General features: G+C 35.8%; 1 pseudogene; it reads left to right on the top strand.

Moving 5' to 3' along the window:
* The first annotated feature begins 1,301 nt into the window (after window positions 1-1,301).
* On the top strand, window positions 1,302-11,752 carry LOC102726709 (large ribosomal subunit protein P1 pseudogene; annotated as a pseudogene).
* The last annotated feature ends 1,080 nt before the right edge of the window (window positions 11,753-12,832 follow it).

A 12,832-nucleotide genomic window follows, 5' to 3' on the forward strand; every position in this document is an offset into this window, starting at 1 on the left:
AATCTTGTTAATTCTTTCAAAGAACCAGCTCCTAGTTTCATTGATCTGTTCTACTGTTGTTTTGGTTTCTATTTCATTGATTTCTGCTCTGATCTTTATTATTTCTCTTCTCCTGCTGGGTTTAGGCTTTATTTCCTGTTCTTTCTCCAGCTCCTTTAGGTGTAAGGTTAGGTTGTGTATTTGAGAGCTTTCTTGTTTCTTGAGAAAGGCTTGTATTGCTATATACTTTCTCTTAGGACTGCCTTTGCTGCATCCCAAAGATTTTGAACAGTTGTGTTTTCATTTTCATTGGTTTCCATGAACTTTTTTAATTCTTCTTTAATTTCCTGGTTGACCCATTCATTCTTCAGTAGGATGCTCTTTAGCCTCTATGTATTTGAGTTCTTTCCGACTTTCCTCTTGCGATTGAGTTCTAGTTTCAAAGCATTGTGGTCTGAAAATAGGCAGGGAATGATCCCAATCTTTTGGTACCGGTTGAGACCTGATTTGAGGTCACCACAGTTTTGTGAAGGCTGGCAGAAGACCTGGGACCATGGGTCCGAAACAAAGGACTTCATTACTCCTGGCACTGCAGTCCTCATGAGTTTTGTGGTCACATCCTTTCCCCTCTTTCCCTTAAATACCACAGGGGGTGGCCCGGATGTGGAAGTACAGTCAGTGGTTTTGCATCACAGCTGAGTACTCCTGGCTTAGCAACCCCGATCTTTTCAAGGGAGCTCCTGGCCAACGTGTCCAACCTGTCTAACCTTTGTAACTGAAGGAAGACATTATTTTGATAATTCTGATCGGGAAACAAATCTGTCACTGCTCTAGAAGGAGACACTATCTTTATTTTCCAATTCCCTTTGCTATACTAACATCCTTGTTAAGACATCCTCTAGTGTAGATGTCAAGGCCTTTTGCTCAGGTGACACATACCATGGAGAATTATCTCCCAAAAAACATAACACCTCAAGACCAGCTGAGTGAGGGGCAGAAGGGACTGGGGATATTAGTACGTTCTCACTTGTATCCGTAAGCTTCAGACTACCATGTAATACTAATAAAGGCAGCTGTACAAAGCAGTTTTTAAATCTTTCATTTCCTTGGATTAACGCTAATTTTTCTTCTCTTAACATAGAATCAGTTCTGAATATAAAATATAAAATAAATCTAAGTAGTAATCTATGGAGGAAAGTGAGCAAATAAATGGACAAATTAATGCAGTATGTTCTTTTTGCCCTTTGAACAATTAATATGCCTAGTCACTGAAGAGACTGGGCAATCAAATGTGACAGTTTGTAAAGAAATTTCAGTAGGAGATGAATTTTCTAGCACTTAATCCTTTGCTTTTTCTGGAAGGTGCTGGTCAGGGAAGGAAAGCATTGGTATTGGCAACAGAGTCCTTGTTAAAAAGTACATCTGGTACTGCAGAGACTGGTAAGGAAGACTGTGAAGCTTCCACAGGCCTTTGAGAATGCCAACGATAGTGGTAAATCCCCCTCAGAGAGAGATGGCTCTTTTATTTGTAAAAAAAAAAAAAAAGAAAAGAAAAGAAAAAGGAAAGGAATCACTTCAAAATGTCTGTTGTTATGAACAGGAGCAAGTTATGAATTGGTTCAAATCAATGAGTGGCAAAAATGTCTATGCCTGCTAATGATTTTTTTTTTTTTTTAAGGAAACTGATTCATTTGGGTTTTGGAGGGATTAGGAAGACACAAATTTAGGGATCCTGGAAATGGGAACCAAGAGTAAGGGGAGCTGGAATTTCTGATTTGAGAATCAATTAGGAAGTTGGGGCTATGTGGAGAGAGGACTTGTAAGAAGTCCTCTGAAAATATAGGTAAGGAATAGGAAAAATAATATGGCACAGCATCTTTTTTTTTTTTTTTTAAGTGAGGCTCATTGAAGTCTTTTTGGTCTATTCTCTTCCCTTACGCTGGCAACCACTGATCTGTTTCTGTCCCTATAGTTTTGTCTTTTATATTTCTATTGAGTTTTGCCTATGATATAAATTGGACAATCCCTTTTGAGTCTGGCTTCTTTTACTTAACATCATGCATTTGAGTTCATCTATGTGGCTCTATGTGTTCATAGTTCATTACTCTTCATGTAGCATCAACTATTTGGTTGTTTTCTGTTTAATGCTATGGTTGCTGTTACCAACTTCCCACCCCACCCCTCAAATCTTAAATAAGTTTTATTAACTTATACATTTAGTTTTAGCCTTGTGATTGCCCTGCCTTGGAGAACTTTTGTTCATGCGTTCTGGTTATAGAACATAGCATAGTGGGAGATGGTCACCTAGTTTTTGGGGAAAGAAATTTTCAGTGAGGGGGGTTAAGAACGTAGTCATCTGCATTCCCCTTTCTAGCTCATCTTTATGAATTTTCAAGGCAGGATTCTAATTCCTGCAACAACAGAAGATCCAGTTTGAATTATTTTATTTAGACCTTAAAGAAAAGAGTAATTTTAGTGCCTAGAGTACTTGGGGCTTCTTTGGTTATAGGTGCAATTGGAGGTTTCTTAAAATTGAAGTATAATATCCCAAATCAAGTCCAAAGCATGACATTTAATCTCTGTCCTTTGAGAAGAGATACAGACAGAGTGGTATTTTCTAGATTTTACTTCTCCTTTTGTTTACTAACATTAAAACATGACCATCATATTCCTAAGCAAATGCAATAATAAATGATAGTTCTTCAGAATAAAATTTATTTTCTTTTATATTTGGCTTCAGAACTTGTTATAGAAAATCTTTTTTTAGCTTATATATGAAATTTAATAAAAGGAAAAAGAATATATACTAAGATTTCTGATAGGAAAAAAATGAAAAATATTAAGGAGAAACTTATCCAAGTGATTTTATAAATTATCTCTTATGCATCTCACAAGTTCGACATCATTTCATATTAGGTAAAAGAAAAATACCTATATATTATACTAAAATACATATATGCCACTCTGCTTACTTGTGCTCTCTCTCTCTGTCTGTCATATAAATAAATAAAATCTTTAAAAAAATGGAAGTTCTAATTCTGATGTTTTAACTTTTAAAATGAGTTATAAAAAAAATCTAGGCTCTGATTACAGAGTCATACTTTGTAAGTTGTTTAAAATGAATAGGATTTTTTCTACAATGATAAATGTTTGTATCATTTTAGAATATTCTAAAATAAGATCATATTGTTGATAAAACTACCAGAAACAAAGAGTTAATTCTTTCATTGGTGTGTGCCTAACAAAAATAAAATTACAGCAATCACTCACGGTAACACTGATCACTTAAAATAAAGTTGTAAAGGATCTTTGTCTTTATATTTACATTTTATTAAAAAATAAAAATCCACTCCCCAGATGCCTTTTTTTTTTCCTTTTAAACCAGAATGACATACTGATTCAGGTGCTTAATTTTTAAAACATTTTCTTCTTGAGAAATTAGTCTTCATCAGCTCCTCCACTGTACACGGTTGGAATTCATACTATTCTACCTAGGAGCTTAGCTTTCGGCTTTTATTCTATGGTCTTCAGCTGTGAGAAAAACTGCTGCTTGTTTTTCTTTGCAATCATTTCCTTCCAAGTAATCCCTTTTCCTTATCTTCCTAATACTGACTAAGCATTATATTTCTACTGTATTTTTTCAAACTATTTTATTTTTTGCTACATTGATTTTCTCTAAAGGCCATATAATATACTCATTAACCATGTACTATTCTTTGTTCCACATGGCAGGTTGGACTCAGTTTAGGTAGGGGATATACTTTGAGATACTCTTTCCAGAGCAGGCCTGCATTTTCTTTGATTCTGCTATCCTGTTTCACGCAGGTTCCAAGTGACAATGAGTCATTTTCTAGTTCTTTTGTTCAGGATTCAAAGTGTACATAGAAGTGGAGATTAATTCCTAAAGGGAGGTCAAGACTTTGGCCAATTTCTATCAATATTTCTTTTTTTTTTTTTAAAGATTTTATTTATTTATTTGAGAGAGAGAGAATGAGAAAGGGCACATGAGAGGGGGGAGGGTCAGAGGGAGAAGCAGACTCCCTGCCGAGCAGGGAGCCCAATGCGGGACTCGATCCAGGGACTCCAGGATCATGACCTGAGCCGAAGGCAGTCGCTTAACCAACTGAGCCACCCAGGCGCACTCTATCAATATTTCTAAGTAAACAGTGTAGATATTTATTAAAAAGTTGACGGCTTTTCAAAAAATACTTTGCCAAGAAGATATGTATTATTTTATACATATCATTGATTTAATCTATAAGCACCTCAGTGATTATTCCTGATTTACAGATGAGTGTACTAAACCTGAAAGAGGTTAATATCACCCCAAGTTTGCACAGTTAAGAAGTAGCAGATTCTAGATTCATCCATGTCAATTGCCTTTGAGCCTGTATTCTTAAACACTGGGCAACACTGATTCCTCAGAATAGTAAATATGAGTGGTGATGCATCACTTTTCTACAAGATTCATCACTTAAAAAGTGATAAAGGCAAATAACACACACTAATATTTTAACTGAAAAAAAAAAAAGATTCCATTGTATAACTTTCATTTTTGTTTTTTTTTCCCTGCCTTTGGCTTTTACTTTATTCTTTAAAATCTTGTGATCTCAGTCAACCAAAGCCCTGCTTTGTTTTATTTTAAGAATTTTTCTGTTTCTATAATAAAAGAAAAAGCTTTAAAAAACGGTTTGTTTGCCTTGACCTAAACAAATTCATGCTGCATGATATTGGAGGGGAAAACATAGTGAAGAGATTATTTCATTCTTACCAACCCAGATCATTTGTTCAGTCCAGCTGTAGAACGTGCCCATACGATACATGTGTATCTTAGTTTACTCCTATTTGGCTAAATAATTTTATCTAAGTTATTAAATTTGCTTAGTCTTGGGTGTGTCATTTGTAAAATGAGGCTAAAATTTCTTGTCGCACAGAGGATTGAGGGAGACAATATAGGAAAATCTCCTTAGAGGTATAGAAACCTGTTAATTGCTTTTATGTGTCCCCTATACTGACTTCCTGCTCCCTGTACCTCAAATGAGTCAGATGCCTTCCCCATAATGCACTACACAATTGTCAGCCCAAGCCACAAGCCCTGAACCAGCCTTCCCTCCTCCAACTTCTCCACTTTCTGCAGACCTCCTCTCACTCTGGCCTCATTTGGCTTGACTTTGTACTTCTGGTGACCTTAGCATTTTGACTTTCTTGGTCACCATTTTTTATTTGCTGACTTTTCATAATTAAATTTACAGTGACTGTATATCACCCCATGGGATTCCTGGTGGGAATTTCCTGTTCTTTCATTTTTAATTTGTCCCTGTGGATCCCAAATCTAACCTTCAATCCATGGGCAGCTCCCTCGTTAGGGCATCTCAGACCCTGTATCCATTGCCTTGTCAGGGAAACATTGAAATACCTCTCCTTTTATGCCACCTTGTTGGTGTATTTTAACACTTGAAAAAGAAAAAAAGGCTTATCTTGATTTATTTCTAGTTTTTTCAGTACATAATTGTGTATTGTTTTCTTAGTGGTCCCTCGGGATAATATACTATACATTATGTGACTTAGAATCTACTGGTATTGATGTTTTATCACGTCAAGTGAAGTGTAGAAAGTTACTTTCATTTAGATTCCTTTACCTTCCCTACTTTTACAAAATCGTAGACTTAGTTGTTTCTTCTACATATCTTAAACAACACATCACATGGTATAATTTTTCCTTTAATCATCAAATATGTAGTAAGACTCATGAGAAGAAGGATAGTCTGTTGTATCCAGTCTTCCTTTCACCGATTCCAGAGTTTTTTTCTTTTCTTTTCTGAAAGAGTAAACCTTCTTCTGTGATAATTTCCTTACTGTTTATAGACATTTCTTCAGTCACTTTTTAATGATAGATTTGCTAGTGACAAATTCTCTTTGGTTTCCTTCATCTGAGAATGTCTTTATCCTAAAGGATATTTTCATCAGATGTAGAATTTGCAGTTATTTTTATTCAGCACTTGAAAAATGTCGTGCCACTTTTTTCTGGCCTTTATGGTTTCGGATGAGAAATCCTCTGTCACTTGAATTAGTGTTCTCAGATAAGCAGTGCATCATTTCTCTCCGCTGCTTTCAAGATTTTTCTTGTCTTTGGTTTCAGAGGTTAGATTATGATGTGTCTTGTCCTGGATTTCTTTGGGTTTATCTTATTTGGGGTTTGCTCAACACAACTGCACACAGAGAAACACACACATATATACATGTATGTGTAGTCACAGATCTCCTTGAAAAGGAAAACCACAGCTCAAGGGTATTGAGTCTAAAGACATTGTGGGTTTAATTTTCAATCTTTGTAAGTCATACAACTGGATAAACTTTAATAAATTAATGGCCTGTAAATTTAAAACTAGTCCAAGCTGAAAATAATGATTGCATCTGTACTACTGAAACACAAATGACTCTAAGCATACAATTAAGCTCTAATACCGATTTTATAAATAAGTTATAGAGAAGTTGAGAAAATTTATCTGTAAATGAGTATTTGATTTGAGACTAATATTCAGTTTTGTAACTTTAAAAAATAGTCTGGAGAATTTCTTAAGAAAGGATATCTTTTGGAATGAGTCAAAATTTATTTTTGGAAATTGCTGTCAAAACAAAATTGAAAAGCAATACTTTTACATGTAGTTGGTTGAATTTTCAAGACCATAAATTCAAATGTACAAAATGAGAAATTTCTTTATGTGTCTAATAGAATTTTACTTAGTTTTTGTACAGCATTTCCTCTATTGGTAGAAAAATAATCTACTGATTCAAAAGAAACTCATGGCTTCTAGTGTTTTCGTGATAAGTATTTAATCAGTTCAGTAATTTTGACCTTCACCTTTCCTCCCATTTTTGCCAGATGGTAGTCTAAACTCAAGATCAGGTGTTAAATGGCACACTTAAAAGAGTAAAGGAAGAGAATATGAAGATGGGATTATTTACAGAGGTATGGGTAAAGTTAAGGGGTATCAATAGGGGATGATGAATCACCAGGGATTCGGAGAGGGGGAGGTTTCCTATACCTGTTTCTTTAGAAACATCAGGAAAGGCAATACCTGGAACCTAGTGAAAATGAATAGTCATAGATCATGGAGAAGAAGGCAGTCACTGCCAAAATTTGTCTTATGAGGAACAGATAGAGTGAGTTGAAGTATGGAGGGAGTAGGTGGAGAATATAAGTAAAAACCTTGACCTATTTCTCCTTCCCACTCTCTCTCTCTTTCTCTTATGTCTTGCCAGTACTTATTGTCCAAATCCAAGCATGAGCCAAATGGCAACAAAGCCTAAATGAGACAGTCTATACAAGTAAACCTCTAGGTCCAAGGCAACACAGAAAAGAACAGATCTGGAGAGATAAATGAGAAATTTCAGTCAAGGGCTCACATATTATTCTCATATAAAGGAAAAATGTCTCATCCTCACATCAACAGCATCTTCTTGGCTTCTACTGTGGTGTATAATTCCCACTGATTTTTTAATCATGGGCTCTTATTTCCATTGTTCAAGTTTTGGGTCCTGTGCCTTCTATCAGGTCAGGTTCCACACTCAGCACAGAGTCTGCTTGAGATTCTCTCTCCTTCTCTCTCTCTCAAATAAATAAATAAATCTTAAACACACACACACACACACACACACACACACACTTTTTTCAAACAGGTCAGCTATTCAAATTTAAAAGTGCCTTGGTTTAAAACTATAGGATGAGATATGAGTTTTTAAAACAGTCTCTTAAGAAAGTTGGCTGGCACAAAATAAAATTAAAAAAAAGAAAAAAGAAAAGAAAGTTGGCTGGTTATTTTGCTTTCACTTGTGTCCCCCACCTCCCAAGCCCCATCTACACAAGGAATGGATGCCATTAAGTTAATAGGTAGATCCAGGAGGCAAGAAAAAAACTACGGAAAAAAAATCAAGTCTGTTATCATTCCCCAGTATTGTTGTGTCACATATAGTTGAGCAAATAGGCTTACTTTGGCAAGTTTTACCCTTAGAAATTCAGAATGGTATACAGATTAAAATCTATAGTGCCAAAAGTGCTTAAGGTTAGTGTCTATTTTTCTAAGAAATAATTCTGTAATAATGGAAGCAATTTAAGTACCCCACCACTTTACTTGTACACCAGTATTGTACATTTAAAAATGAATTAATAATAGTATCTGCATACATCTTCTGAATAAACATTTTGAAAATTTTCCCATACTACATAAATCTCATCAACACAATACGTTCATTAGAGACTTTGGAATACTACAAAAATAATGTTTTTATAGTTTCATCTCTCTTGAAATCAATTTTACATTTTACTTTGCTTTAAAGTGATTGTACAGAGAAATAAGTCAGGAATTATAGATTATTGGACCACAGTCACAGAAACATAAGTTACAACTGTATTTGTGAAAACTGTTCTCAGAGAATTTTTTTTTTTATGCTCTCAGAGAATTTAAATGTTCTATTGAAATTACTTTTCTCAGCAAGGTAAAGAAGAGAAGGTCAAAGCATGTTTACATTCTGGTGCCCACAGGAACACAGCGAACACACTGTACTGTGGTAAACAGGGCCATATAGGGCAAGGTTTCTTATAATTTCACTATCCATTTTCTGATCCTTGTTACCTTGACTACAGATCATCTCTCTAAAATTATTAGTTAATTGTAAGTAAACAGAGTCAAAAAATTTAACAGGTTGATTGCTAGTCTTTCAAATGTAATATTTTAACTACTTAAGTCCCCAAAATGTGTTTGTAATGGTTTGACTACTACAAATATAAACTATTTCAAATATAGTTTAACTGTTAAATATTTAAACTATGTAAATTATGAAATATATTAGTTCATCTAAATCATATCTATGAAAGAATTTACCAGCTTTGTGCCAATTATTCAACGATATTCATATAGCAGGGGATTTCCTGTTGAATAGAGAATATTTGGGCTATTTTTTGCTATAGTGTATGAAATAATAGTCTCCTCTTTCATATTTGATGTATCTTATTCAAACACAATTCAATGATTGATTTTTTGACAATAACTAAGAGAGCTTCTTTAAATTGATGCACTAAGCTGAACTTAATTCAAACTCCAATCCCCTTCTCCTGAAACTAATGAAGCAACCAATCAGACAACTAGAAAAAACAAAGACAAAATTATCCACTGCATAAACAACCATCTAGAACAATCGTTAAATAAATAAGCAGTAATATCGTGATAGTCTCTAAATCTTAAGTAAGAGCAATGCCATTCTTAAGCTAAGTCATTTGGAGAGATTTGAGTTTTCTAAAAATCAGTTCTATATAGATATAGATGTTGAATATAGAAATATATCTATAAAGATAGATAGATTTAGAAACACATGTATTTTATGTGTATTTGTATGTATCTAACTTCGGAGGGTTTTATTGAGTGATTTCCTTTACATAACAACCTTGAAGTGACAAAGTCATAGTGATGGAAAACATAACAGTGAGTGCCAGAGGTTAGAGGTGGAAAAAGGGAATGGCAATTAAGGAGTAATATGGTAATATGAAGGAAGTTTTATGTGTGTGTATGGTAATGGAACAGTCTGTATCCTGAATGTAGTTTTGTTAGTCAAATCTATATATGTGACAAACTTTCATAGAACCATTCTCCCTACTCAGTGTCCACACACACAAGAGTACATGCAAAACCTGAGAAATTCCAATAAAGGTTTGTAATTGAGTTAATAGTATTGTCCCAATGTCAATTTTCTTTTTGACAATGCACTATGCTTGTATAAGGTATTATCATTGAACAAAGTTAGAGGAAGAATACATGGGAAATCTTTGCACTATTTTTGCAACTCCTTGTGAGTCAAACTCTTTCAAAATAAAAAATTAATTTATAAAATTGACCTGGGATTGACAGAGATATTTGAATTAGCAGAATGGTCATATAAAAGGTATTATAACCATATTTTATGTGTTAAAAAGTTAGGTAGAGAGGGGCGCCTGGGTGGCTCTGTCGGTTAAGCATCTGCCTTCAGTTCAGGTCATGATATGAGGGTCCTGACCAGGTCATGGTCTCAGGGTCCTGGGATGGAGCCCCATGTCAGGCTCTCTGCTCAGCCAGGAGTCTGCTTCTCCCTCTCCTCCCCCCACTCGTGTTCTTACTCTCCCTCTCTCTCTCAAAAAATAAATAAAATCTTTTAAAATAAATAAATAAAAAGAAAGTTAAGTAGAGAACAGGTAGATATAAAATTGACCCAAATCAAACTTCTAGAGAAATGAAAATGAGATAAAAAATACACTTCATTTTATAATTGTACTATGATTATGTAAGAGAGTATCTTTATTTTATGAAATTACTAGTTTCAAATTATTTAAAAATATTTTTAAAAGAGATGGGGCGCCTGGATGGCTCAGCGGGTTAAGCGTCTGCCTTCAGCTCAGGTCATAATCCCAGGGTCCTGGGATCCAGCCCCACTGAGGGGGAGGCTCCCTGCTCGGTGGGGAGTCTGCTTCTCCCTCTCCCTCTGTGCTGTCTCTCAAATAAATAAAGAAAAATCTTGAAATAAAAAAAGAAACAAACAAAACATTTTTAAAAGAGAAAGAAAATGGGCTTAGAATTAGTACATGATTTCCATGGTCTTGTAAGTATTAATGTCAAAGGCTACCCGGTATTCTTGCCAGAACAATACACTGTCTTGAAGTGACTCCCTTTCTTTTTTCTTTTTAAAATTTAATTAGGTTCCTTCTCTTACATTAGATGACTTACTTTATCTCAGTTTATATTTTCACTGAGAAGTCATGAATCCATATACAAATTGAAGTTTTTCAGTTGTCAGCTCCCTCTTATACAAGATAAGAATAGTAGAAATATGCTGGCTTCATTTATTCTCTACGATTTATTCAAATGAATGATCTAAGAATTTTTAGTAAATTATTGTATTGCCGATCTCCTGGCAAGCTTGTCTGATACTGTAAAATCTGAAAAACTGTTTCTGAACTCTGAGTAGAAATCTGGTATTGGTGGCAAGGAACTGTATGACTCCATGACAACACTCTCCTAAAAATATTGACAAATATGACCCACATGATGGGGTACTTCAACAGGAACCTTATAGCATGTTAGTCTTTCAGTAGATTTGCTTTTAGGACAATTAAATTCAAGATGCAGTTTCATTTGATGCTGCATTTTGAATAAAAAATGTTATTTATGAGGTTTTTAAAAAATCGTGGCCAGTCTTTTCCTCAGCTGCCGCTAAGGTGCTGGGTCCTTCCGAGGAAGCTAAGGCCGCGTTGCGGTGAGGCCCTCACTTCATCCAGCGACTAGCACGGCGCCCGGCAGCGTTCGCTCAGCACTTGCCCGCCCTCTGGCCTCGGTCTCGGAGCTCGCTTGCATCTACTCGGCCCTCATCCTGCACGACGATGAGGTGACGGTCACGGAGGATAAGATCAGTGCCCTCATTAAAGCAGCTGGTGTGAATGTTGAACCTTTCTGGCCTGACTTGTTTGCAAAGGCCCTAGCCAATGTCAACATTGAGGGCCTCATCTGCAATGTAGGAGCTGGTGGACTGGCCCCAGCAGCTGGCGCTGCACCAGCTGGAGGTCCTGCTCCTTCCACGCGGCTGCCCCAGCTGAGGAGAAGAAAGTGGAAGCAAAGAAGGAACAATCTGAGGAGTCTGTTGATGACATGGGCTTTGGTCTTTTTGACTAAACCTCTTCTATAAGCTGCTCAATAAAAAGCTGAACTCTTAAAACAAAAATAAAATTAAATAAATAAAAAATAAATAAAAATCATGGCCATTAAAGGGAATAGAAATCGACTGTAAATAAGTTCTTTTAATAATCACACACTGTGGGGCGCCTGGGTGGCTCAGTTGGTTAAGCGACTGCCTTCGGCTCAGGTCATGATCCCGGAGTGCTGGGATTGAGTCCCACATTGGGCTCCCTGCTCAGCGGGGAGTCTGCTTCTCCCTCTGATCCTCCCCCTCTCATGCTCTCTGTCTCCCATTCTCTCTCTCAGATAAATAAATAAAATCTTTAAAAAAAAAAAAAAGTAATCACACACTGTGTATCAGGCACTGTTCTAAACATTTTATATTCATTATCTTGTTTAATTGAATGAATTCTTTCAACAGTGATACTCTTGGCCATCATGAAGTTGAAAAATCTGAGGCTAGAAACACTAAAGTGGCTTGGTCCAAATCACACAGCTAGTAAATGGAAAAACTGGGATTTAATCCACGGTCTGTCTGACAAGAAACTCTGCCATTAGTGCATACATCCATGCTTCTGTACTCTGTCTGAATGAACAGTTCATTTGGATGTTTCACGGGCAACTCAGATTCAACCAATAGTGTTGTTCAGGAAATGCCGCTGAATCCTAAATAACATTTTCAAAACTGAAGTTGTGCATTTTCACTAAATAGCAACCCGTCCCGTATTCCCTAATTCTGATTATATCACAGTCAACTTTCTAATCACACTAGTGAAACGTGGCAGGTCATTAGTTTTTCTTTTTCCTTGGGACCCCTATCTAATCAGTGCTATCTTCTGTGGATTCTGCTTAACTGGTAGCTCTTTTACTTTGTACTTTCTTTATTTCCAAACCTTTTATTTTCTACCATTCTGTGATTTCTGTTTACCCCACTTTTTGCATGTCTCCCAGTGTTCATATTGTCTGTGTTTTTTTGGGCCAATTGGGTTTTATTTATAGTCGTAATTCCTTTCCACCAAACACATATCCATAGACTCATTCTACCAGCCTGGAAACAACAGAATTTATGTCTATACTTCAGTGGTTACCTCTAAAATGTAATATGCGTACATGGATTTAGGAAACTCTAAAACAATACAAGGGCCTTGGACAATTTA

This window comes from Leptonychotes weddellii, chromosome 3 (genome assembly GCF_054177405.1).
Source record: "Leptonychotes weddellii isolate Sample4059 chromosome 3, ASM5417740v2, whole genome shotgun sequence".
In the NCBI taxonomy this organism is placed as follows: Eukaryota; Metazoa; Chordata; class Mammalia; order Carnivora; family Phocidae; genus Leptonychotes; species Leptonychotes weddellii.